Source organism: Vulpes vulpes, chromosome 16 (genome assembly GCF_048418805.1).
Source record: "Vulpes vulpes isolate BD-2025 chromosome 16, VulVul3, whole genome shotgun sequence".
Taxonomy (NCBI): Eukaryota; Metazoa; Chordata; class Mammalia; order Carnivora; family Canidae; genus Vulpes; species Vulpes vulpes.
The window spans coordinates 18,774,678-18,800,176 of record NC_132795.1 but is presented as its reverse complement, the minus strand read 5'-3'; the positions used below and the strand labels follow the sequence as shown (position 1 = coordinate 18,800,176).

Below are 25,499 nucleotides of genomic sequence, written 5' to 3'. Positions count from 1 at the left end.
TTAAGAGAGTTTTTTTTTTTTTTTTGCTTGTTTCTTTTCTTCCTTCATTTTGTTTTGTTTCTTAAATTCATATTTAAGGATGTGAATTTAACATATGAGTGAAATCATATATTTGTCTCTCTCTGACTTATTTCACTTAGTGATATACTATCTAGCTCCATCCATGTTGTTGGAAAGAGCAAGATTTCATTCTTTTTTATGGGTGAGTAATAGTCAACAGTAACAACATTTTTCTTTAAGTGAGCTTTGTGCCCAATATGCCTCTCGAACTCACAACCCTGAGATTGAGTCACATGCCCTACTGACTGAGCCAGTCAGGCACTTCATACCACATCTTCTTTATCCACTCATCTATCAGTGGACATTTGTGTTGCTTCTGTAATTTGGTGGTTGTAAATAATGCTGCATTACATATAGGGGTGCATATATCTTTTTGCATTAGTGTGTTAATATTTTTTGGTTAAATATGCAGTAGTGGAATTACTGAATCCTATGGTAATTCTATTCTTAGTTTTTTGAAGAATCTCCATACTATTTTCCACAGTGGCTAAACCAGTTTGCAGTCCCACCATCAGTGTACAAGGGTTCCCTTTTCTCCACATCCTTGCCAACACTGTTGTTTCTTGTATTAATTGATTTTAGCTATTCTGATTAGGTGTGAGGTGATATCTCAGTGTGGTTTTGATTTACATTTCAAAATTTACATTTGATTTACATTTGATGATTAGTGATGTTGAGCATCTCTTCGTGTGTCTGTTGGCCATCTGTCTTTTTTGGAGAAATGTCTGTTCACATCAACTGCCCATTTTTCACTTGGATTATTTGTTGTTTTTTTTTTGGTGTTGATTTGTATAAGTTCCTTGTCTAGTTTGGATATTAACCCTTTATTGAATATATCATTTGCAAATATCTTTTCCCATTCAGTAGGACGTCTTTTAGTTTAGTAATTGTATGGGATTGTTTTCTTAATTTCTATTTCTGCTTCATTCTTGGCATATAAATATGTAACAGATTTCTGTATTTTGATGTTATAATCTGCAACTGAACTGATTTCATTTATTAGTTATAGCAATTTTTTGGTAGAGTTCTTAGGGTTTTCTACATATAGTATCAGATAACGGGATACAAACAGTGAAAGTCATCTGCAAATAGTGAGGGATCTTTTTTCACTAGTTTGGATGCCTTTTATTTCTTTTTTTGTTGTCTGATTGCTGAGGCTAAGACTTCCAGTACTATGTTGAATAAAAATGGTGAGAGTGGACATCCTTACCTTGTTTTTGAAAAGCTGTTAGTGTTTCACAGTTGAGGATGATGTTAGCTGTGGGTTTTTCATTTAAGGACTTTATTATGTTGAGATGTGTTCCCTCCAGACCTACTTTGTTGAGTGTTTTTATCATGAATGGATATTGTACTTTGTCAGATGCTTTTTCTGTGTCTGTTGAAATAATCATATAGTTTTTATCTTTTCTCTTGAAGTGATGTATTTTGTTGATTGTTCGCAAATATTGAACCACCCTTACATCCCAGGAATTAATCCCGCTTGATTGTGGCGAATGATTTTTTAAGCGTGTTGTCGGATTTGGTTTGCTAATATATTGTTGAGGATTTTTGTATCTATGTTTATCAGAGATATTAGTCTGTAAATTCTCTCTCTCTCTTTTTGTGATGTCAATATGGCTTTGGTATCAGGATAATGCTGATTTCGTAGAATGAATTTGGAAGCTTTCATTGCTTTTCTGGTTTTTTGGAGTGGTTTGAGAAGAGGCATTAATTCTTCTTTAATTAAAAAAATTTTTAAAAGATTTATTTATTAAGAGAGTATGTGTGTTTATGTTCACAGGCAGGAGAGCAGCAGAGGGAGGGGGAGAAGATGTGGGGCTCGATCTCAGGACCCTGGGATCATAACGTGAGTCAAAGGCAGCTGCTTAACTGAGCTACCCAGGCACCCATAAAAACATTTTTTTTAAGTAGGCTTCATGCCCCAAGTGGGGATCAACCTCACAACCCTGAGATCAAGAATTGTATGCTCCACTGACTGAACTAGCCAGGTGTCCTGGTATTCTTATTTAAATATTGGTGGAATTCACCTGTGGAGACATCTGGTCCAAATGTCACCTTCCTTGGTGACCCTTCTTGGTCTATGTAAAGTTATAACATACCTCTGCCCTGTGTTTGCTCCCTTTTTTACTTGTACTTTTCTTTCTATGCTTTCTTTTCTTTTCTTTTTTTAAAGATTTTATTTATTTATTCATGATAGACGTAGACAGAGAGAGAGAGGGAGAGGCAGAGACACAGACAGAGGGAGAAGCAGGCTCCACACAGGGAGCCTGACATGGGACTCGATCCCGGGACTCCAGGATCTCGCCCTGGGCCAAAGGCAGGCGCTAAACCACTGAGCCACTCAGGGATCACTGCTTTATTTTTCTTAATATTACTTACCATTTAACCTACAATGTGTCTTATTTATTTGCCTCTGTCTCCCCTGGCTGGTGAGCTATGAGGGCAGGAAGTATTTCCCACCCACTAGACAGGGAGGGCCTGGAGAGAGAGAATCTTAAGCAGTCTACACCTCAGTGTGAAGTTCAGTGGGAGTCTCAATCTTACAACCCTGAGATCATGACCTGAACCAAAATCAAAAGTCAGATGTTTAGCCTACTGAGCCACCCAGGCATCCCCAAAAGGAGTCTTTTTCATTGTCAGTATCTGGAACAGTGCCTGGGACAAAACAGGCATTCAATAAATATTTGTAAAAAGAATAAGGCTTTTTTTTCTTATAAGCTGTAGAAAATATCCGTGGCAGTAATGAAATAAATGAGTTTTCCAAAATGGAAGAGTTTGTACTTGTGTGTACAGGTAAATGAAGCTGGTGAATACTTTTCATTTATCCAGGATATTTAATATAGATGTGACCAACAGAATTGTAAGTGGTATTTCACATGTGGCTAATGCTTTGGAGTTAATTCTGCAGTTCACTTGCTTTCACTTTGTGCATGGCTTATTCTATAGTGGATGCTCATTAAATGTCTGAATAGATCTCTAACTTCTTGTATAGTGAGTAAGGGAGATATTTCCATTTTCATTTATTTACTTTTTAAAAAGATTTATTTTAGAGAGAAAGATCATGAGTAGGAGAGATGGGGGAGTGGGAAGAAACCCAAGCTGTGTGCTGAATGTGGAGCCCAGTGCAGGGGTGGATCTCACAACCCTGAGATCACAACTTGAGCTGAAACCTAGAGTCAGGTGCTCAACTGACTGCCACCAAGGTGCCCCAAGACTCTCCTGTTTTTGAAAATCAGTTAAGTAAACTCAAACTTAGTTGTGATTGCTAAACTAAAATTTTGCAAAGATAGGAATTGTGTTCAATTTTTTTTTGCCTGTGTCCCCTGTCCTTTGTTGAATAAAATGATTGAAATTATATTTTCTACCATTAAAAATATTTTAATATTTTTTTCTCCATTCAAGAAATAGTATTCATGCTAGAAATCATTGTTAACTCATGGAGTTGTCTAATTCTATTACCATTTTGATTGCTATGAGGAGCCTCTGTTTACTGAATTCTGAATTAGTGGGGTTTGGACTAAATATAACGTGGCAGTACTTTCCTTTTGTTGTTCTTGCTGACTGCTATTTGGCTTTATCCATTTATCTATTGAAGACTTTGAATAGAGGCAAGGAGATGCATTGTTAGGGACTTCCAGAACCTACAAAACAAGATTGAATAAGGGAAGTAACAAAGGATGCCAGGCCTTTTCAATATGTAGTACAAGTCTTCTGCCAGGAGATCGCATTTGAATAATGATCCCTTCTCTTCTCCCTTAAAACCTTTTATTCTAGAAGAACAGACCGGGTTCAGAAAAAGAATTTGAGTAACCTAGTTTAATATATAGTACTATTTTTGAGAGAAGAAATTAAAATTTATTGATGTTAAATTTATAGTTGCTAGGTTTTTGTCCTCTGCACATTTGCTTATATGAAACACGCATAATTACAAATTTTATTCATGTGCAAATAGCAAAACCTCCATATAACATAAACTTAATGTTAGCAGTTTGGTTTGCAGTGTAGATGTGTTATATACATATAATGACAAGGCATTGTATCTCAACTTTTTCTTGAAGTGAATAAAGACTGGGTCTCATGTATTATTAACATTACTTTTAGAAAAAGATTAGAGTTTGATTAATTCAGATTGTTTTAATACTATTTGATGTTATACATAGACTCTCTTGATACAAAATGTGTAAATTAGATCAAGTCATTTTGGCTACTAATGATCCCGGTCTCCTCTCTTTCTAAATATAACAGTTGTCATCAGTTTGTTAAAAACCCTATTTAATTGATTTTTTGGGGGGTTTTGTTTTATTTTAAACAACATTGACATAACACAGAACTTACCATTTTAACCATTTTAAAGTGTAAAATTCTGTGTTTTTTAATATATTTACAGAATTGTGCGACCAATACCAAATCTAATTTCAGAGCCTTTGCATTATCCCAGAGAAAACTTGTTCTCATTAGTCACTCCACATTTCCCTGTCCCTGCACAGCCTGACAAAAACAAATCTACTTTCTGTCTCTATTTGCCTATTTTGGGCATTTAATATAAATGGAAACATAATATGTGTCCTTTTCTGTGTGTCTTATTTCACTTAATATAATAGTATTTTCTGCATTAATCCATGTTGTAACATGTTTCAGCACAGGCATGCCCTAGAGACATTGGAGTTTGGTTCCAGAGCACTGCAAGAATGCAAAAAGTCAGAATGCAAGAATGCAAGAATGCAAGTCAAATGAATTTTTTGGTTTCTCAGTACATATGAAATTATTTTTACACTGTAGTCTATTGAGTGTGTAGTAGCATTACATCTAAAAAATATTGTACTTTTTGTTTAAAAATGCTTTATTGCTAGGGTGCCTGCCTGGCTCAGTTGGTAGAGCATGTGACTTTGAATCCTGAGGTTGTGAGTTTGGGCCCCACATTAGGCTTAGAGATCGCTTTAAAAAAATAGTTCATTGCTAAAAAAAATTCCAACCATCATCTGAGTTTACAGAGAGTCATAATTATTGGTCACAGATTACCATAACAAATATAATAAAAATGATAAAATTTGAAATTGTCAGAATTACCAAAATGTGACAGAGACATGAAGTGAGCAGATGCTGTTGGGAAAATGGCACCTATTGACATGTTTGATGCAGGATTGCTACAAAACCTTAATTTCTAAAAAAACAAAAAAAATCTCCAAAATAGTATCTATGAAGCACAATAGAATGAGATATGGCTCTACTTCATTCCTTTCTATGGACAGGTAATATTTCATTATATGGATAGACCACATGGATAGCCCTTCATGGAGTCATACATTTGGTTGGCAAAATGCATTGTTCTGAATGCACTGGACCAGGTTCAGGAAGCATTTTTGAGGTCTCCTTCGGCCTCCTCCTTAATGTTCTCCAGCATGTCATTAGGGCTGTAGCTCTTGTATCTTTCAAATACTTTCTGGAGGTGACCCACACTCGTCTCAGTCATGGTGCTGATCTACTTGGGCACATCAGTTCCTTTCCTCTTCACTTCAGCATCATAGAGATCCCAGGCATCTTGGTCAGTCAGTTCATAATCAATGACATTTCATAATCAGTGACAATCCTCTGCTCTTCTGCCCTTTGCAAGGGCAACCATCAGCTTGCGGAAGTCACCAGATGTGTCAGAAATGATGTCCTTCTCCAGATCAGTCTTGCACATTTCCTTGTAGACTCTTTATTTCCTGAAGTTCTTGGTTGGTCCTTGAGCAGATGATTTCAATGAGGGAGTCATCAGTCCCCTAATGTTAGTTTCCTTCATGGAGGTTTTCAGCTCAGAAGCATCATACTGAGCAGGTGTTTTCAGTAGGCCCAAAATCATGGTCTCTAGGTGGTCTGTCAAGGCAGACCTCAGTGCTGATGCAGGTTCCTTTTTGGTCCTTCTCTGGTAGGCAAAAGGCAGTAGCCTTTCTCTGTTCATTGCTGCAGTTGGTCAAAATGTTGGCAGTGGTGACCTCATCCACACCTTTGGTCTTGATGGCCATTTCATTGTTCAGAGCATAACGCTCAGCATCAAAATTGGTGTATACTTTGACCAGCCCATATGCACTTGGGGGCATGGACTGATCACCTTCCAAGCTGAGCTTGCAGAGAATTTCGTGGACAGTAGACATTTTGAAAGAAGCTGGGCCGGGTGCTGAGAGCTGCGAGTGCCCTCAGTTGTAGAACCAGAAATTCTGTTCTTATGTCTTCAAGTTCATTAATCTTTTTTTGTTCTTGTAACCTCTTCTGTCTATATCGGATGTATTTTGTCTCAGACATTATAGTTTTCATTTCTGGGAGTTGTTTGGTTCATTTTATATTGGCTAGGTCTCTGCTTACCTTTTTAAATGCACAGATATGGCTATAATAATTATTTTAATGTCCTTGTTGCTAATGTTAACATTTGTGTCCATTCTAGATTGGCTTCAATTACTTTTTCTCCTCATTATCAGTATATTTTCCTCCTTTTTTTTTACATTGGTAATCTTTGATTACTACTTTTTGTCATTATAAATTTACTTGATCTTTATCATCCTATAAATTGTTCTTAAGCTTTATTCTTGAATGCAGTTAAGTTGCTTGAAAACTATTTGATCCTTTTGTGCCTTTTATAATTTGTTTGGTGTGAACGGTGGAGTTTTTTAGTCTGAGCTAATTATTCCCCAGTACTCAGAAGGCAACTTCTCTTTGTATAACCACTGCCCCGTGAATTGAGAGCTTTTCCATTTTGGCTGGTAGGACCACACACTATTCCCTAACTTGTATGAGGACCAGGCACTCTTCATTATAATCCTCTTGGTTGATTCTCTCTGCACCCCTGGATAGTTTTCTCTTATGCATGTATTGATCAATCAGTATTTTGCTGAATACTAAAAGGAGACCCTCTGCACATGTCTGGATTTCTCTGTGCAACAGTATGTTGCTTTTGACTTATGAATTGTATTTACACATCTTCCTAGCTTCTTGCCTCTGTTGACTGAACTCCAACTTCTGCCAACTGTACCAGTAATATCTATTTTAGCAGAATTCTTTTCTTCTTCCAATCTAGGATCCAGTTTGGTATTTTTTATTATATTTATTTGTCATGTCATGACATGTCATGTTCTTAATCTAGAACAATTCCTTACTTTTCTATATTTTCAACACATGGACATTTTCTAAAGGTATGTGCCAGTGTTTTATTTTGCTTTTTTTTTTCTTTAGGTTGTCCTTCAATTTGGGTTTTTCTGATTGTTTCCCTGTGATAACATTTAGTTATGCATTTTTGTATATTAGGCAGCAAGTGGTGATAATAGGTTCTCAGCATAGTGCATTATATATTAGGAGTGTGTGCCATTTTTGGGGATGTTAAATTTGTCTACTTGTTTCAGCTGCATTTATCATATTTCTGTTAATGTAAAGGTATTTTTTTACCTTTTTAAATGATTTTCTCACATTATTTTTCATATACACTTATGATTTTTGCCTGAGACAGTTATTGCTTTGGTAGTTATAAAATGATATATTCATTTGATAGTTGAATGGGGAAATGAATGGGAGATTACATTTCTGTTCTAGCTGTGGTTTGTATGGCCAGAATAGTGTGGGAACATTAGGTGTTTCTGTGGCTTTGTTGCATTGTCCATTTACTAGGTTCATGAGTATTGAGTGCTAAGATGTGGTACATATACTTTTTGGATGATTCACATTCACTAAGCATGATGGGGTTCTAGGTTCATCAGTAATTATATGCTAATTTCCTGATCATAGCATAATAAGATGGTGTGTTTCTCAGATTAAGAGTTTCCAGTGGTTGCATTCTGTTTATTCTCACATCTCTAATTGTTTTAGATATATCTGCTCTGTGTGGGGCAATTTGGTGATTTTGTTATGTGTATAGCTGGAGGTGCATCCTAGAACTTATTCCTCTAGTGTTTTCTATTGTTTTCTACTGTTTGGGAAACAGTGCCTTGTACAGATTACTTAAAGTGAGTGTGGCTCTGTTCCCCCAGCTTTATTGAGATATAATTGATATATAACATTGTGTAAGTTTAAGGTGTACACTTGATTTGATACATGTATATGTTGTGAAATGATTGCCACAATAGGATCATACCTCTATCATGTCACATACTGTTTTCTCGGAGGCAGCAATGAGCACATTTAAGATTTACTCTTTTAGCAACTTTCAAGTATATGATATTTTAACTGTAATCACCATGGTGTACTTTAGATTCTCAGAACTTAATTCATTTTAGAACTAGAAGTTTGTACCATTTGACTGGTACCTTCCCACTTCCCTTACTCCACAGCATTTGGCAGCCACCATTCTATTCTCTGTTTTTACGAGTTTGACTATTTTAAATTCCACATTTAAGTGAGATCAGACAGTATACATCTCTCTCTAACTTATTTCACTAAGCATAATGCCCTCCAGGTCCACTCATGTTGTTGCAAATGGCAGGAATTCCTTCTTTCTCATGGCTGAATAGTATTCCTGTGTGTATGTGTGTGTCTGTGTGTGTGTGAGTGAGTGACAGAGAGAGAGAGAGAGAGAGAGAGAGAGAGATTTTCTTTATTCATCTTTAGATGAACACAGGTTATTTCCTTGGCTGTTGTGAATAATGTTGCAGTAAACATGTGAGTGCAGATACCTCTTTGAGATAGTGGTTTCATTTTCTTTGTGTATATACAAAGAAGTGGGAATGCTGGATTGTTTGGTAGTTTTTTTTTTAAGATTATTTATTCATGAGAGACAGAGAGAGAGAGAGAGAGAGAGAGAGGGAGAGAGAGAGAGAGAGGCAGAGACTCAGGCAGAGAGAGAGAGAGGCAGAGACTCAGGCAGAGGGAGAAGCAGGCTCCATGCAGGGAGCCTGACGTGCTGGATCCCGGGTCTCCAGGATTACGCCCTGAGCTGAAGGTAGTGCTAAACTGCTGAGCCCACGGGCTGCCCTCATTTGGTAGTTCTATTTTTAACTTTTTGAGGAACCTCCATCCTCCTTCCCATAGTGGGTGTACTAATTTACATTCTCAGCAACAGTGTGCAAAGGTTCCCTTTCTCCACATCTTCGCCAACACTTGTTTTTGTTTTTTTCTTTATGGTAGCCATTCTAGCAGGTGTGAGGTAATATGTCATTGTAGTTTTGATTTGCCTTTCCTTGATGATTAGTGATGTGTTGAGCATCTTTTTGTGTACCTTTTGGCCATTTGTGTATTTTCTTTGGAAAAATATATATTCAATTTCTATACCTATTTTTTGTCCAGTTTGTGGTTTTGCTCTTGATTTGTAGGAGTTCCTTATATAGCTTGAATATTAACCTCTTATTGGATATATGATTTGCAGATATTTCATTCTGTCGCCTTTTCATTTTGTTGATTTTTTTTCTGTATAAAGGCCTTTATTTTAATGTAGTTTTACTTGTTCCTTTTTACTTTTGTTGCTTGTGCTTTTAGTGTCACATCCAAAAATCAGTTGCGAAGATCCACATCAAGGAGCTTCTCCCTGTGTTTTCTTTTAGGAGTTTTATAGTTTCAGGTCTTATGTTTTACACCTTTACTCCATGTTGAGTTAATTTTTGTGAATGGTGTAGGATGGAGTCCAATTTCATTTCTAAATCTGTGTTTATCCAGTTTTCCCAGCACAATTTATTGAAGAGACTATTCTTTACCTATTGAGTATTCTTGGCTTATTTGTCAAAATATTGGTTGACTGTAGATGTGAAGATTTCTTTCTGGCTCTTGATTCTGTTCCATTGATGTATCTATTTTTATGTCAGTATAATAGTGTTTTTATTACTCTAACTTTATAATACATTTTAAAGTCAGGAAGTATTGGGGGCACCTGGGTGGCTCAGTGATTGTGTTTGCCTTTGGCTTAGGTCCTGATCCTGTAGTCATGGGATCAAGTCCGGATCAGGCTCCCTACAGGGGAACCTGCTTCTTCCTCTGCCTGTGTCTCTGCCTCTCTCTGTGTGTCTCTCATGAATAAATAAATAGAATCTTAAAAAAAAAAGTCAGGAAATATGATGCCTTCAGCTTTCTTCTTTCTTAGGTTTACTTTGCTTCTTTAGGGTCTTTCATTTCACATGAATTTTAGGATTGTTTTTTCTATTTCTGTGAAAAATGTGGCACTATTTCTTGTAACTGAATCTTGAGTGATTACCCACCCACCCCACGCCCCAAGACCTAGCATAATGCTCACTGTTTAATTGAATTGTCATTGTGTTTTTAATTTTTTTTCTTGCTCTTGCAAACACTGATACTTGGTAGGTTGTCATTAAAACATTTGTCGGTAGTCTTTGGGTATGGAGAGAGATTGTGATGTATTTAAGTTTGTTCTGTGCTACTGCTTATTATTTCTGCTATTGAGGTATAACTGGCGTCAATATTATTAGCTTTAACTGTACAGCATAATGGTTTGATATTTGTATATGTTGGAAAACTACTACCACAGTAAGTCTGGTTAACATTTATCACCATACATGAAGAGTTTTTTTCCTTGTGAGAGAAGTTTTAAGACTTTAATGTATAATACAGTATTATTAACTATGATTACCAAGGTATACATTCTGTTCTTATGACTTATTTATGTGCTACTGGTTATTGAGTCTCTAATTAATCTCTCTTCCCTTTGAATTAGAATATAGTAGTGTCATTTGTTTTTTTCCATTTATAAAGCACAGGTGGAGGATCATGGTCGAAGGGCCTCTGATGACTTACCTAGCCTGTTAGGCCTTCCATCTTGATTTTTTTTTAAGATTTTATCTATTAGAGCACAGGCTGGGTGGAAGGGGAGAGCAGTAGGCAGAGGGAGAGGGACAAGAAAGCTCTCACTGAGCAGGGTGCCCCGTGTGGGGTTCAATCCCAGGACCCTGAGATTATGACCTGAGCCAAAGGCAGCTGCTTAACTGAGCCACCCAGGTCACCTTTCTATCTTTAATTTTTATTTACCTTTATGATCATCTATGCTTTAGTATTTTTCCTCGTTATGGACTTTTTTCCTGTGGGTATAAAGGCATAAATATGAAAAGGGAAATCAATCTGTAAATAATTGTTTCAGTGTTTGTAATTAAGTTACAGATTATTTCAGAATTGTGGGGAAAATACACAGGTTCTCAGATGGCCTCATTTTGTTAGATTTGAGTTTAATATTTTCAAGTTTTTGTTAATCCAAGTATAAATAGAACTAATTCCGAATTTAGATGTGTTTCAGGGTGATTAGGTGGCTCAGTTAAGCATCCAGCTCTTGATTTTAGCTCAGGTTATGATGTCAGGGTTGTGAGAGATCGAGCCCTATGTTGGGCTCTGTGCTGGGGGGTGGAACCTGTTTAAGATTCTGTTTTCCTCTCCATCTGCCCTTCTCCTTCTCTAAAACAAAACAAAACAAAACAAAAAACAAAAAAACAAATCTAGATGTATTTCTAATTTCCTGTGACTTGAAATGCCAAGTGTTACTGTTGACTGGTTATTTTCCAGATGTTCCTTAATGATAAAACTTTGGTCTTTGTTTAGAAAGAATCTTATCTAGTAGCTTAATGTTACTGTCTCACTATTGCAAATGAAGATTGACATGAATGTTACTGTTCATAGAAAGGGCAGCTAATTTTTAATGATAATTCAAAAAATTTCCAGCTGGGCTAGTAATTGCTTTTAAGTATTGAAAATATATTGTAATGAAAAACTAAAGATGCATATAATTTTTGTAAATATTTTCTTTTTTAAAGCATTATTTTATTTTTTTTTAGTTATTTATTATTAAATATTTACTTATTTATGTTTTAATTTCATTTTTAATCTCTATACCTAACGTGGAGCTTGAACTCATGATCTTAAAATCAAGAGTCACATGCTCTACCAAGCCAGCCAGGTGCCCCTACATATTTTCTTTTTTTTATGAGATGAGGTTGCTTCTGAGAAAAATGTTTATAATGTAACTCTCTATAATGTGGACTTTCCTAAACAAGATTTCAGAATAATTATTTCCCAACTACTTAAATCTTTGAGAAATTTAGTGTTGCAGACATACACAAACCAGAGAAGTCTGTCATAAGCTATTTTTGTGTTTGGCATTTTTTTCAAGTTTGTACTAACAGAAAATACTTTGTTGTATCTTTGAGGGAAATCCTTCTACTTGTGGACATAAGGAACTAGTAAGCATGTCTATCACCATTGTGTGGGATATACCATGTTGCTGGCTGAATAAATACATCAACTATAAGAAGGAAAGTGAGGAGTGGAGAAACAGTAACTTGCTGTATTTTAGGTTTATCCATTACTGGAGCTGTATAATCATAAATACAGCACGTTTCTTCTTTTCATAGTTCCTAAGATCTTTGATTGCTCTATTTTACTGTCTTTTGTTAAGCTATATATGTATTTTTCACTCTCATTTTTAGCTTAAGGTGGTGTAAATGTGTGCTGTCTTATCCCATCTTTTTTTTTTTTTTTTTTTAAATCTCTTTCATTTAACATTTTGCCTTTGAGAGAAGTGACAGTGACCTGTAAGGTAGGAAACAGTGAGCTACCTTACTCTGGGGAGAGCAGGTTATAAGATAGTAAACCGCTGGCAGTAAGGAGGAGGTGTATTGTGAAATGTCATTCTTTCACATTTTCATCTTTTAATCTTAAGGTATTAGCTTTTAAAATTGACCCTGTTGACCCTGTACTTGGAGCCCTTGGTTTTGCTTCCCCACTTCATGTGCTGGAGTAGATTTTTAAATTTATTCAGTCATTTATTATTTACTAAACTTCAGTTTGTTTTAATTTTATTTAGCTTTCCTTTACTTAGGTAGTACTTTTTTTCCTCTTGAGTATGAAATGGAGTTTTGCTCTTTAACATAATTAAGACATAGTGATTGCCTTAAGGTATGTGTTAGGTACTTTATTTATTTATTTATTTATTTATTTTTTTATTTATTTATGATAGTCACAGAGAGAGAGAGAGGCAGAGACATAGGCAGAGGGAGAGGCAGGCTCCATGCACCGGGAGCCCGACGTGGGATTCGATCCCGGGTCTCCAGGATCGCGCCCTGGGCCAAAGGCAGGCGCTAAACTGCTGCGCCACCCAGGGATCCCGTGTGTTAGGTACTTTTATTGTTATTTGTTCAGGGGCTTTGCCTCTCTCGCAGAAAGTAATGAGTCATGTAAAAGGTAAAAAAAAAAAAAAGATTAATTTATTTTGTGGCCAAACCATCAAGGTGAGTTGAGTGGAAATCCCATAATGGAAATAGAATCCAGTACATATCCATAGCATTCCTAAGTGGCATGAGTGGAAAGATGAAGACAGTTTAATCCAACAGACATTTAGAGATTTCCACCATGTTCTAGCCTTTCTGGAGAGAATAAACATAGGACAGTAGTCCCTGTGTTAGAGCTGGGAATAGAAATTACATAACGATTGAAATTCTACTTTTGAAATATTTAGGTTTATTCTGAACAAAACAGTATTATATAACATTGAACTATTACCACTCTTTGGTTTCAAACTGGGTGTTGTAGTTGCTTTTAGTTATTATATGATGGTAATGAATTTTTGGTTTGGCAGTTTGCTTAAGGCCCGATACTTGTGACAGGAACATTCATGTATAGGAGTTATCGTTCTATAATGTTTTAAGAATTCTGCAACTTGGATGTTTTCTAGATTCTTAGAATTTGGTATTAACCAGGTAATTATATATTAACATGAAGGAGAAATGATTTGAAAGAGAAAAGGCTTTGTAATTCCATCCTAAGTAAAAATAATGTCATGAAGGTTGAGCCTAGTACTTTTATGTTTATTCACTTCTGATGAGTAATAGTCTCCACATTAAACATGAAAAGTCCTTTAAAACTCAATCATTATTTTAATTGGTCCGAAGGAGATAATTAGCTTAAGAAGTAGTGGTAAAAAAAATATGTATAATTTAGATACATGCCTTTTATTGGCTGAAGTGACTATGGAACAGTTTTTTACATGCTTAATTATAAGTTATGTGTTGACAGGATAATTAAAAGTTGTATGTTTGTAGATTTATGAGTCAAAATTTAATGGTGGTGAAACAAGTTACTGGAAACTTGTCCTCAAAATTTTTTTTTTAGCTCAACAATAATTTAATATTATTCCATCCAAGTAATAAAGTAAGGAATTTCTTTTAGTTTTAATTTAAAAGTTAAAATTAGGGGCACCTGGATGGCTCAGTTGTTTGAATGTCCCACTCTTGATTTCAGCTCAGGTTGTGATCTCTGGGTGGTGAGATCAAGCCTCAGGACAGACTCTGCTCAGCAGGGAGTCTGCTGAGATTGTCTCTCTTTTGGTCCTTCCCCACCATGTGCTCTCTCTCTTTAAAATATTTTTTTTAAAAAGCTGAGATTAAAGAACTTTTTGTTTTGTGAACCACTTGGAAATAAGTTGCTGACCTGATGTCCCATCACTGCTAAACATTTGAGTTTTTCCTAAAAACAGTTTTAATTCAATCATAAAATAACCATCAAAATCAGGAAATGATATGATCTTTTTTACATATTCTAGTTGACATGGTTTATTTCTCTATAACTTTAGGACTAGATAACTATTTTTTAATGAATTACTAATTTACTTTTATGACAAACCAAGTTAAATATAAAAACAAAAATTGAAGCCAGAAGTTTTTAAGAATCATACAGCTTTGAAATTGATAGAATCATTGTAGTCATATAGTCTAGTATTTCTCAAACTAGCATTACATAATGTGTAAAAATAGCTGTGTTGTAAAGTGGATACTGCAAAATGTGCCTCCTTCTGAACCTGCAAGGTACAGTATAATTTTAAGTGTTCTTGGGTGTCATGTAGTAAACTCGTTTGACTTACCTAAATGTACTATTTCACAAAATGTATTAATCCTCAAAACTATTTTTGCATGCCCAACAGCTATTAAATACTATAAATACTATTAAATACTATTATATACTAAATACTATACTATCTTGGAAATGCTGTTGTAGTTCATTTTCTTCTTTTTATAAATCTTGAGGCTTATGTCCATAGAATTTGGACATTCTTTTAAAGTCATCTATTCCTGGACCACAACTTTTGGACTTTCATCTGAGTTTATATTCAAAAGTTTTGAGTAAGGGATGCCTGAGTGGCTCAGTCATTTAAGCACCTCACTGGATTTTATTTTAGATCATGATCTCAGGGTGTGAGGTTGAGCCTGGCCTTGGGCTCTTCTGCACTCAGCTGTTAGTCTGCTTGAGATTCTCTGTCTCCCCCTTAAAAAAAAAAAAAAAAAAAAGAGTTTTAAGCAATTACATTCCAGACGGTTAGCACTTCTCATGGGGCACCTGGGTGGCTCACTTGGTTAAACATCTGCCTTCTGCTCAGGTCATGATCTGGGGGTCCTGGGATTGAGCCCCAAATGATTGAGCCCCCTGTTGAGCAGGGAGCCCAGTTCTCCCTCTCCTTCCTGCTCATGCTTTGTCTCGCTAACGCTCTTGTAGCTCTGTCTCTCTCTCAAAATCTTAAAAAAAAAAAAAAAAAGTTTAGCACTTCTTTGCTATTCATAATTTGCTTCCCCTCCCGTCCCAACCCATACTTCCCACATGGTTTAAAACAAAGTCCATTTCTTTCTCTAAGAAGGCTGCTGTGAATTTAGGCAACTCTGTGGCTCTGCTGTCCAATAAAGTAGTCACTTGTCATTTATTTGCTATCTGATTTTTTTTTTTAATCTAATGTTTTTGAATTGTGATCTGCTTTACAAACCATAAAATTCACCCACTTAACTACAGTTTGGTGGGTTTTACGATATTCGCAAGATTGTGCAACCATTACCACTGTCTGATTCTTAGAACATTTTCATCACTCCAAAATGAAACCCTTTGTTAGTTACTTTCCCATCCCCCCCATCCTCCGTGTCACCTGGAAACCTCAAATCTTTCTGTCTCCATGGGTTTACTTATTCTAGGTATTTCATTTAAATGGAATCTTACAATATGTTATCTTTTGTGTCTAGATTCTTCCATTTAACATAATTTTTTAAGGTTTACCATTTTGTAGTATATCAGTACATCATTTTGTCTTTTCTTTTTAAGTAACAGCTCTATAGAGATATAATTCATATACCATGCAATAACTCATGTAACATGTAAAATTCAGGGACTCTTAGCGATCTTTACAGATCTGTGCAGCCATAATGTTAATTTTACAACATTTTTGTTATCTCAAAAAGAAACCTTGTACTCTTTAGCTGTCACTTCTTATTCCTGTAGCTATTCATTCGGGTCTGAGCAACCCCTAATACACTTTTGGTGGTTTTTTGCTTTTTCTGAACATCTCATATAAATGGAATCATGCAGCATAGCTTTTTGGTTTTTTTTTCCACTTAGGATGTTTTCAAGGTTCATTCATGTTGTATTATGTACCAGTGCCTCATTCCTTTTTAATGACTGAATGGATATACTATATTTGATTTATCCATTTATTGATTAATTTTGGGGTTGTTTACACATTTTGGCTATTATGAATAATGCTACCACACATACAGAACATATAACATTATACATATTCATATATAAGTTTTCCTGTGGGCATATGTTTTTATTTCTCTTGAAATGAGAATGGAATTGCTAGATGATATAACTCTATGTTTAACCATTTGTGGAACTTCCAGACTGTTCCCAAGGTAGTTTGTATCCTATTGTATGAAGGCTCCAGTGTCTCCACATCCTCACTGACGTCTGCTATTGACTGTCTTTTTGAGTATAGCTATCTTAATGGGCATGAAGTGGTAGTTTTTTGTAACTTTTTGAGTTTTGGTGTTCATTTCCCTAACAACTAATGATGTTGATTATCTTTACATGTGCTCATTGATCATTGGTGTATCTCCTTTGGAGAGATGTTTGTTCAAACCTTTTGCACATTAAAAATTGGATTATTTGTCTTTTAGGTTTTTTTTGTGTGTGTGTGTGCTCTTCTTTGTAATTGTATTTCAAGGTCTGTCCAAAACAAGGCCTCAGAACCCCCAGGTTCAAGTATGTCCCTGAGCTTGGTCCACTGCCGTCTTCCTTTCACATTTGGGTATTCGTTCACCATTACACCTCAGGACAGAAGATGTGACGCAGCAGGACTCCTTCCATGGCATGAGTCCTTTGCTGATTTGAGAGGTGGCAGTGGCAGGCAATGTGGAAAACACACTGGAACTTTTCCTTGGAACTGCTGTGGTCAGAAGTGCCTGCCAGGAGCATCATCATCTTTTCCTTGACCCTCCCTCTAGTTTCTGAAGATATAGCAGAAAATAATCTTCTTTGAAGATATTGGTAACAATTCCAGAAGACAAAACACATGCCACCAATGCACTGTGCTTTCAGATATTCTGGGTTTAATTCAGCTGCCGAATGAGCTGATTGATGCATTCACCTCGATAGCCAGGTAAGCCCACCTCCTTGAGGAAGCCCACACTGTTCTTGGTAGCATTTCGGGCTATTGAGAGGTGGAAAGGACAAAAGAACGCAGAGATGGCCTGGAAATTCTTCCCCGGAAAGGCAATTTCATGAATGAGGTCTTCCAAGCAAATAACACCATACTTCCCCAGATGCTCCTCATTCACTGTGTTGTCTGTCAAAGGGAGGTTTTATTCTTGACCTTGGCTTGTCCACATTTCAGGATGAGTTCCCGGACAAACTTCAGATTTGGAAATCCCCAGGTCACATAAGGTTCCACTATCCGCAGCGTCTTCATGGTCTGGGGGGTTACTCTGAAAAAGACACCACTGAAGATCTTCTTCAGGCGCAGCCTTGCAATGGTCCTCTGCACCAGTGAACTCACCTCATTAATCCTTTGGATGTGTACAATGAAGGCCAAAGAATGTTTATCTGGCACTTCTAAGCCATGAGGTTTCACTTCCAGGCCTCTGAGGCGCACCCTGTCATGCTGCTGCCACCAGGAATCATGTAGGAATCACTCCAGTCACTTAAACTTGAGCTTTTTTCCTTTCTTCTGCTCCTTCTTGTCCAAAAGTGCCTGCTTTGCTTGAGTTGCTTTAAGGGCCTGATAAGCCTTCCTCTTTTTCAGGAAATTTTCTGGAACCAAAGGAATCTTTTTTCTTTGCTCTTGCTCCACCATGTTTCCCGAGCAGCGGCTACTGCTCATGCTGTCTTTTAGTTTTTTAATTGCAAAATTTTTTCAAAAATTTTGGATACAAGTCCCTTTTCAGTACATGATTTGCAAATATTGTTTCTCATTCTGTGAATTTTCCTTTTTTTTTTTTTTCTTAAGATTTAATTTATTTATTCATGAGAGACACAGAGAGAGAGAGGCAGAGACACAGAGGGAGAAGCAGGCTCCATGCAGGAAGCCTGATGTGGGACTTGATCCTGGGTCTCCAGATCACACCCTGGGCCAAAGAGGGTGCTAAACCACTGAGCCACCCAGGCTGCCCTCCTTTCATTTTCTTGAGGGTATTCTTTGACATGCAAGTTTTTAATTTTAATGAAAGCTAACGTATCTAGTTTTTCCTTTTTTGTGAGCTTTAGTTGTTATATTTAAGAAACCAAAGCCTAAGTCACGGTCACAAAGATTTATTCCTTTATTTCCTCCTAGGAGTTTTTTTTACAGTTTTAACTTTGACATTTAGGTCTCTGATCCCTTTTGAGATAATTTTTACGTATGTTGTGAGGTAGTAGTCTATGACATTTATTCCCTTGCATGTGGATCTAGTTGTCTCAGCATCATTTGTTGAAAAAACTTTCCTCATTAAATTGTCTTGTTGAAAATTAATTACCCATAGATGTTTGGTTTTATTTCTGGGCTCTGAGTTCTATAACCTTGATCTGTGTCTCTCCTCATGCCTTTACTACAGAGTGTTGATTACTGTACTCTTGTAGTTTTGAAATTCTGATTTATGTGTCTTTGAAAAGAATTTTGTTCTTTTTCAAGATAATTTTGGGGGCACCTGGATGGCACAGTCAGTTTAAGGCTGACTCTTGAATTTGGCTCAGATTGTGATCTCAGGATTGGGAGATCAAGCCCATGGTTGGGCTCCACGCTCAGCATGGAGTCTTTCTGGACTTTCTCTCTCTCCCTCTACCCCTCAGCCCTATGCTCATTCTCTGTCTAAAATAGGTAAATAAATATTTAAAAAGAAAAAAACCAGATAATTTTGGTTATGCTGTCTCTTGGATTTTTATGGGAGTTTTAGGATCATTTATTAATTTCTGCTGGAAAGGCTGCTGGGATTTTGATAGGGATTGGGTAAAATTTGTAGATAAACTTGAGTAGCCATCTTAATGATATTAAGCCTTTTGTCCATGAACATGGGATGTCTTTCCATTTAATTAGGTAATCTTTAATTTGTTTTAATGATGTTTTATGGTTTCAGTGTCTTACACTTCTATTTTAAAACTTGTTTCTAAGTATTTTTTTTTTGTGGTGTTATAAATGAAGTTGATGTTTTAATTTCCTTTTTGGATTGTTTATTGTTGTATAAAAATACAATTGATTTTTACATATTGATTTCATATGGTTACTTTATGTTAATTAAATTTAAATGAAAATTTTCTACTAGCTTTTAAATGCTCCATAATCATAGTACCTACTGACTACTGTATTGATAGCACAATTTGGTTATTTCCAGCATTGCAGATCTATTGGATGTACAATAAAGAATTAAAAAAACCAAGAGTACCTCTTTGCCTTTGATTTTCCTCTGTCCAGAGGCAGTTTCCTGTTTGTTTCCTTTGATGTTTATCTCTATATGTCCATGCTCATGTTGTTATTTTTAGTGTGTTGGACATTTCTACTATGAGAAATGGAGACTTTGTTTTTTTTACATTTTTTATCCTATCAACATGACTTTTAGCAATTTTGGGTTTATTCAGTTTGTCCATTATATCTATGTAAATATTCACAGCTGAAGCCCACAGTGGACTATAATTATACTTTTTAAGCAGATGTTTTCTTTAGCACTAATAATTGTCTTATTTTTTGGCTTATTCATCACGTATACATCTATCTCTAATTCATCTCTAAACTTTCCCCTGGACTTATAAATCTTAACATATTAAAACATCAGTAATCTATCAGTTGCCAAGACTGTGAAGAGTCTGAAATTTAACTCATACTTTCAGGTTAGATGGTCCCAGTTTTATGGGCGTGGCAGAGGATTTGAGACTGTAGGGTCAAAGACAAAGGACTTGATTACTTACAGGAATAACATAAACCAGAGTATCAGCATTTTCTTGCATCCCCAAATCCCAGTTCTCGGTGTGATATGAAGGGCCAGATGATATCTACGTATGCAGTGGGTTGCACTATTGGGAGGGAGCCTGAATCTTTCATATTGGTCAGTAAGCATGCCTGCCCTTTGTGCCATAGGGAAACAGTCTATCCTTTAAAGCTGTTTTCTATATAATTATCCTTGAAAAGATAGTCCAGAACAAAGTGCTTTTGCTCACATGTTGTACAGAAATGCAGAAGACCCATGAAGAATTCTCTCTCAATTATCAGTTTCATTTCTATTCTCAGGAGACCTATTTCTTCGAACCCTGTGCCATTTTCTCCAGTCTAGATTGTGTGGTTATTGTTTTAGTTCTGCATAGTTTTCGTTTCTAAAATTTCCTTTGCCATTGATCTTGGGTTTACCTTTTTGCCTCTTGATGTAGATCCTATTTTCTGGATCCCATGATTCCTTCTTTCTTGGCTTTTTGTTTTGAAGAAGGACTAGAGGATCCAGTGAGAAAGAATACATGGAAAGTTTTAAAAAAAAATTGACACCTGTGTGCTGAAAATCGTATTCAACTTTCCCTAGATGGATGCTTTGACTAAGGATAGAATTATACTTTGGAGATAATATTTAAATGTTTTAAAAATGATTTGTATTGGGGCATCTGAGTGGTTTATTTGGTTGGACATTTGTCCCTTGATTTCTCCTGGGGTCATGATCTCAGGGTTATGTTGGGCTCCATGTTGGGCATGGAGCCTGCTTAAGATTCACTCTCTTCCCTTTCTCTCCCCACTCTACCCCCGAGCACATACATGTGCTTATGTGTGCGTTCTCTCTCTCTCTCTCTCTCTCTCTCTCTCTCAAATAAATACATAGATAAATAAAAAAATAAAAATTATTTGTATTGTCATGAAAGGTCGTGAATAACAAAGATTTTGACTGGTAAGAAGGAAGGTGAAATTTTGGGTGGAGAGGATTATTTGAATACCTAGACAATAGGGGACAGAGATAGTAAGCATAGATAGCTATGAATAGGCCAAAGAAGCAGTTCAGCAAGAGGGGCATGAAGGAGCATTTAAAGATACCAAGAATGATCTGGTTCAGAGAAACTCAAGTTTGCTAGAGATCAATAAAATTGTGGCTCAGGATATGGGCTAGGTAAGAAGCAACAGATGAGTGAGAAGCCCAGCGTGCAGAAAAGGAAATTTGCTTGGCAATTAGGTTGGACCAATATTTAAGGGTATGACTTTCCAAGATCAGGAAACTTCTGAGTTGAGGCTGTTGACCCAACACAAAGATTAGATAGGACCCTTGTTAGTCTCTTTCGGTTCTTATCATTTATGAAACAAGGGAAGACCAAAATCAAAGTAACTGTTTTCAAGAATGACTTATGCTTTATTATTTAGAAGTAATACATTTCTTAGAAGTGTAACCTTAGGATTAGCACCATATCTAATGAAGCAGCTGGTGGCTGTCAGTCAGCTTTGGTATCCAAAGCATACTCTTTTGAAGGGAGATCAAAACGTGTGTCTTTGGCCATACCAGCAACCTTCACTAAATAATATTTTCCAAAAATCTATTAGAAAAGTTACTAAGAAAACTGAGTGGTGTGGATCAATGCCCTTCTCTGAATCAGTGTCCAGAGAATTGGTGACTACTTTTGGTAGGCTTGTATCATGAATCCATACCTGTAGCACAGGTAGATAAGGAAGGGTGGGAGTCAACCCACAGGGACTGAATTCTCCACATGAAGGCAGAATTCTGTTTTCAGAAGAACGGTAATGAATGCTGAGCAAGAAACAATATTCTCTGTAATACTGCTTTGCTTTACTGAATTTATTTTGGTGGGAGGCAGTATAGAAGACAGAGGCTAAAATATGAAGAAAAAGTATAATGAAACCCTAAAGAATACAGGAAGGCAGAGCCTGTTGTATTGTGTGATGTTAAAAACAGATGAGGAATGAACCTAAATTTCAACTAGACCATCCTTTATTGCTACTTACAAAATGGCTGCTGGGTGGCTTAGCTTAGTTGGTTGAGTGTCTGACTCTTGGTTTTGGCTCAGGTCATGATCTCATGGGTTTTGAGATTGAGCCCCATGTTGGGCTTCCAGCTCAGCAGGGAGTCGGCTTGAAGATTCTCTTCTTCTGCTCCTCTTCCCGTTTGCTTTCTCTCTCCCTCTTTCTGAAATAAATAAATCATTTAAAAAAAAAAAAAAGGCTGCTGCATGGAAAAAAACAAGAATTTAAATTTATTTTTTATTTATACTTTTAAAGGATTTTATTTATATATTCATGAGAGACATAGATAGAGGGGTAGAGATACAGACAGAGGGAGAAGCAGGCTCCCTCTGGGGAGCCTGATGAAGGACTTCATCCCAGGACCTCCAGATCACGACCTGAGCCAAAGGCATACCACCTGAGTTGAAGGCAGATGCTCAACCACTGAGCCACCCAGGTATCCCAGGAATTTAAATTTAAATTTAAATAAGATATTGACATAAGTATTCCCCATCCTTTCACCCATATTAAATTGTGTCTTATGTCTTATAACTGGAATGAATCACCCATGTTGAGGATCTCAGAAGAACCCATAAAGAGGGTCAGAATTTGGTGTTAGCATAGAGCATTGACATCAGATTGCTTTGAAATGGTCACGTAAATCCTTGCACTTTTCATTTCTCTTTTGCTTTCTTCTTCCATGCTGCTTCCGATTCTGGAGAAATGAACTGGAAGCAGCAGCATGAAGGGGGGAAGAAGAGTGAAAAGCAGAAGAGCAGGGTAGAAGAATAATGAAAGAACACACATTGCTCTAATTCTGGGTTATGTAATTTTCAGCTTAGGCCTGAGTGGAGGAATTAAAATGAAAATTGAATTTCCAATTTAGATTGAAATGATCTTTTTAATGTTTGAAAATGAAACTATTTTAATACCTGAAAATTACTAGAAAAGCTACAAAATCTGGTGGCATAATCTAGGAACATGAAAAGGAGACCCCAACATAGCATGAGTTGGAGGAAAGATTTAGTTAATTTCATTTTATTACATTTTCAAATTATAAATAACTGTGCAGAGAACATCTGTGAACAGAGTTTTTATCTACATTTCTCTTTAACATAGTTTCCCAGAAGTGGGTGTAAGAGTATGAACATTTTAAAGACATTTGGCATATCTTGCCAAAATACTTTCTAGAAAGATTGTATCTGAAAAACATTTTAACCAGTTGTGTGGATTGTTATCTTCCTTCACCTGTCTTCACCAAGGTTGATTGTTTTTGAAATTTTTTGTTTGCTTAAAGCTGCAAAAATGTGTATCTTTTAATTTACTTTGCTTCAGTTATGATAGAATAATAGCAAACATTATCAAGTTTTTGGTGGTTGCTAAGTATGTGTTTCACTTTATTTAATACTAAGTCTTCTGAGATAAATACTAATCTTATCTTCATTATAGAAGTGAGAAAATTGAGACTTTGTAGACTTCTCAAACTTTAATATGCATACGAATCACCTAGGCATCTTGTTAAAACAGATTCTAAATCAGTAATTCTAAGATTTAAAAAAAAAAAAAAAAAGGGGATCCCTGGGTGGCGCGGTGGTTTAGCGCCTGCCTTTGGCCCAGGGCGCGATTCTGGAGACCCGGGATCGAATCCCACGTCGGGCTTCTGGTGCATGGAGCCTGCTTCTCCCTCTGCCTATGTCTCTGCCTCTCTCTCTCTCTCTCTCTCTCTCTGTGTGTGACTATCATGAATAAATAAAAATTAAAAAAAAAAAAGTCTAAGATTTGATCCAGCATTCTGAATTTCAGACAAGTGGGTTTAAAATCTTGCTTATGGTGACATAGCTAGTAAATGGTGGAGCCCAAATATGTTTGATTTCAGGCTTTAAGCATGAAGCTGTGCTGTGCTAGTGAGATTAAACTTTTTTTTCTTGTTTATTCCTTATTTTAATTTATTTCATGAATTTTCTGATCTATCCTTTGCTCTACTTTTGTGTTTTTCCAAATGGTTTTCTGTCTTTACCTCTATTGGTTTTACGGGTTTTTTGTTTGTTTTTTGTTTTAAGTAGGCTTTGTTTTTAGACCAGTTTTAGGTTTACTGAAAAATGAAAGTGTACAGTTACATATACCCCTAACCCCACCTCCTCCCAGTTGCCCCTAATTAATGTCTTGTGTTAGTGTGGTATGTGGTATGTTTGTTATAACTGATGAGCCAGTGTCTATAATTGTTCTTAACTAAAGTCCATTAGGGTTCAGGTTTGGTGTTAACATATTCTCTGGGTTTTGACAAATTACAATATCATAAAGAATAATTTCACTGCCCTGAAATTCCCCTGTGTTCCACCTGTTCAACCCTCCTTCCTTCCCCACAAACCCCTAGCAATCGCTGATCTTTTTACTGTCTCCATAGTTTTACTTTTTCTAGAATGTCATATAGCTAGAATAATATAGTATGTAGTCTTTTCACTTTGGTTTCTTTCACTGAGCAGTATACACTTAAAACTTCCTCTGTCTTTTTAAGGTTTCATAGCTCATTTCTTTGTATTGCAGAATAATATTCCCTTGTATGATGTACCACAATTTGTTTATGCATTCACCTATTGAAGCACATTTTTGTTGCTTCCAAGTTTTGGCAATTATAATTAGTTGCCAAAATATCCTTGTGAGGTTTTTGTATAAACCTAAATTTTCAGCGCATTTACCAAGGAGCATAATTTCTGTATCACATAGTAAAAGTATATTTAGTTTTGTAAGAAACTGCCAGACTACTTTCCATTTCACCAGCAGTAAAAGAAAATTCTTTTTTTTTTTAATTGGAGTTTGATTTGCCAACACCCAGTGCTCATCCCGTCAAGTGCCCTGCTCAGTGCCCATCACCCAGTCACCCCATCCCACTTCCCTTTCCATTACCCCTTGTTCGTTTCCCAGATTTAGGAGTCTGTCACCTTCTCTAATATTTCCCACTCATTTTCTCTCCTTTCCCCTTTAATCCCTTTCACTATTTTTTATATTCCCCGAATGAATGAAACCATATAATGTTTGTCTTTCTCCGATGGACTTACTTCACTTATCATAATATCTTCCAGTTCCATCCACATTGAAGCAAATGGTGGGTATTTGTCGTTTCTAATGGCTGAGGAATATTCCATTGTATGTGTAGACCACATCTTCTTTATCCATTCATCTTTCAGTGGACACCGAGGCTCCTTTTTTTTTTTTTTAAGATTTTATTTATTTATTCATGAGAGACACAGGGAGAGAGAGAGAGAGGCAGAAACACAGGCAGAGGGAG

General features: G+C 36.3%; 1 protein-coding gene and 2 pseudogenes across 49 annotated transcripts in view; 1 reads left to right on the top strand and 2 right to left on the bottom strand.

Moving 5' to 3' along the window:
- The window catches only part of ABI2 (abl interactor 2), a 123,281-nt gene that overhangs the window by 13,210 nt on the left and 84,572 nt on the right, over positions 1-25,499 (top strand). The window lies entirely within an intron of this gene.
- Positions 5,321-6,194, bottom strand: LOC112922945 (annexin A2 pseudogene; annotated as a pseudogene).
- Positions 17,361-18,115, bottom strand: LOC112922851 (large ribosomal subunit protein uL30-like; annotated as a pseudogene).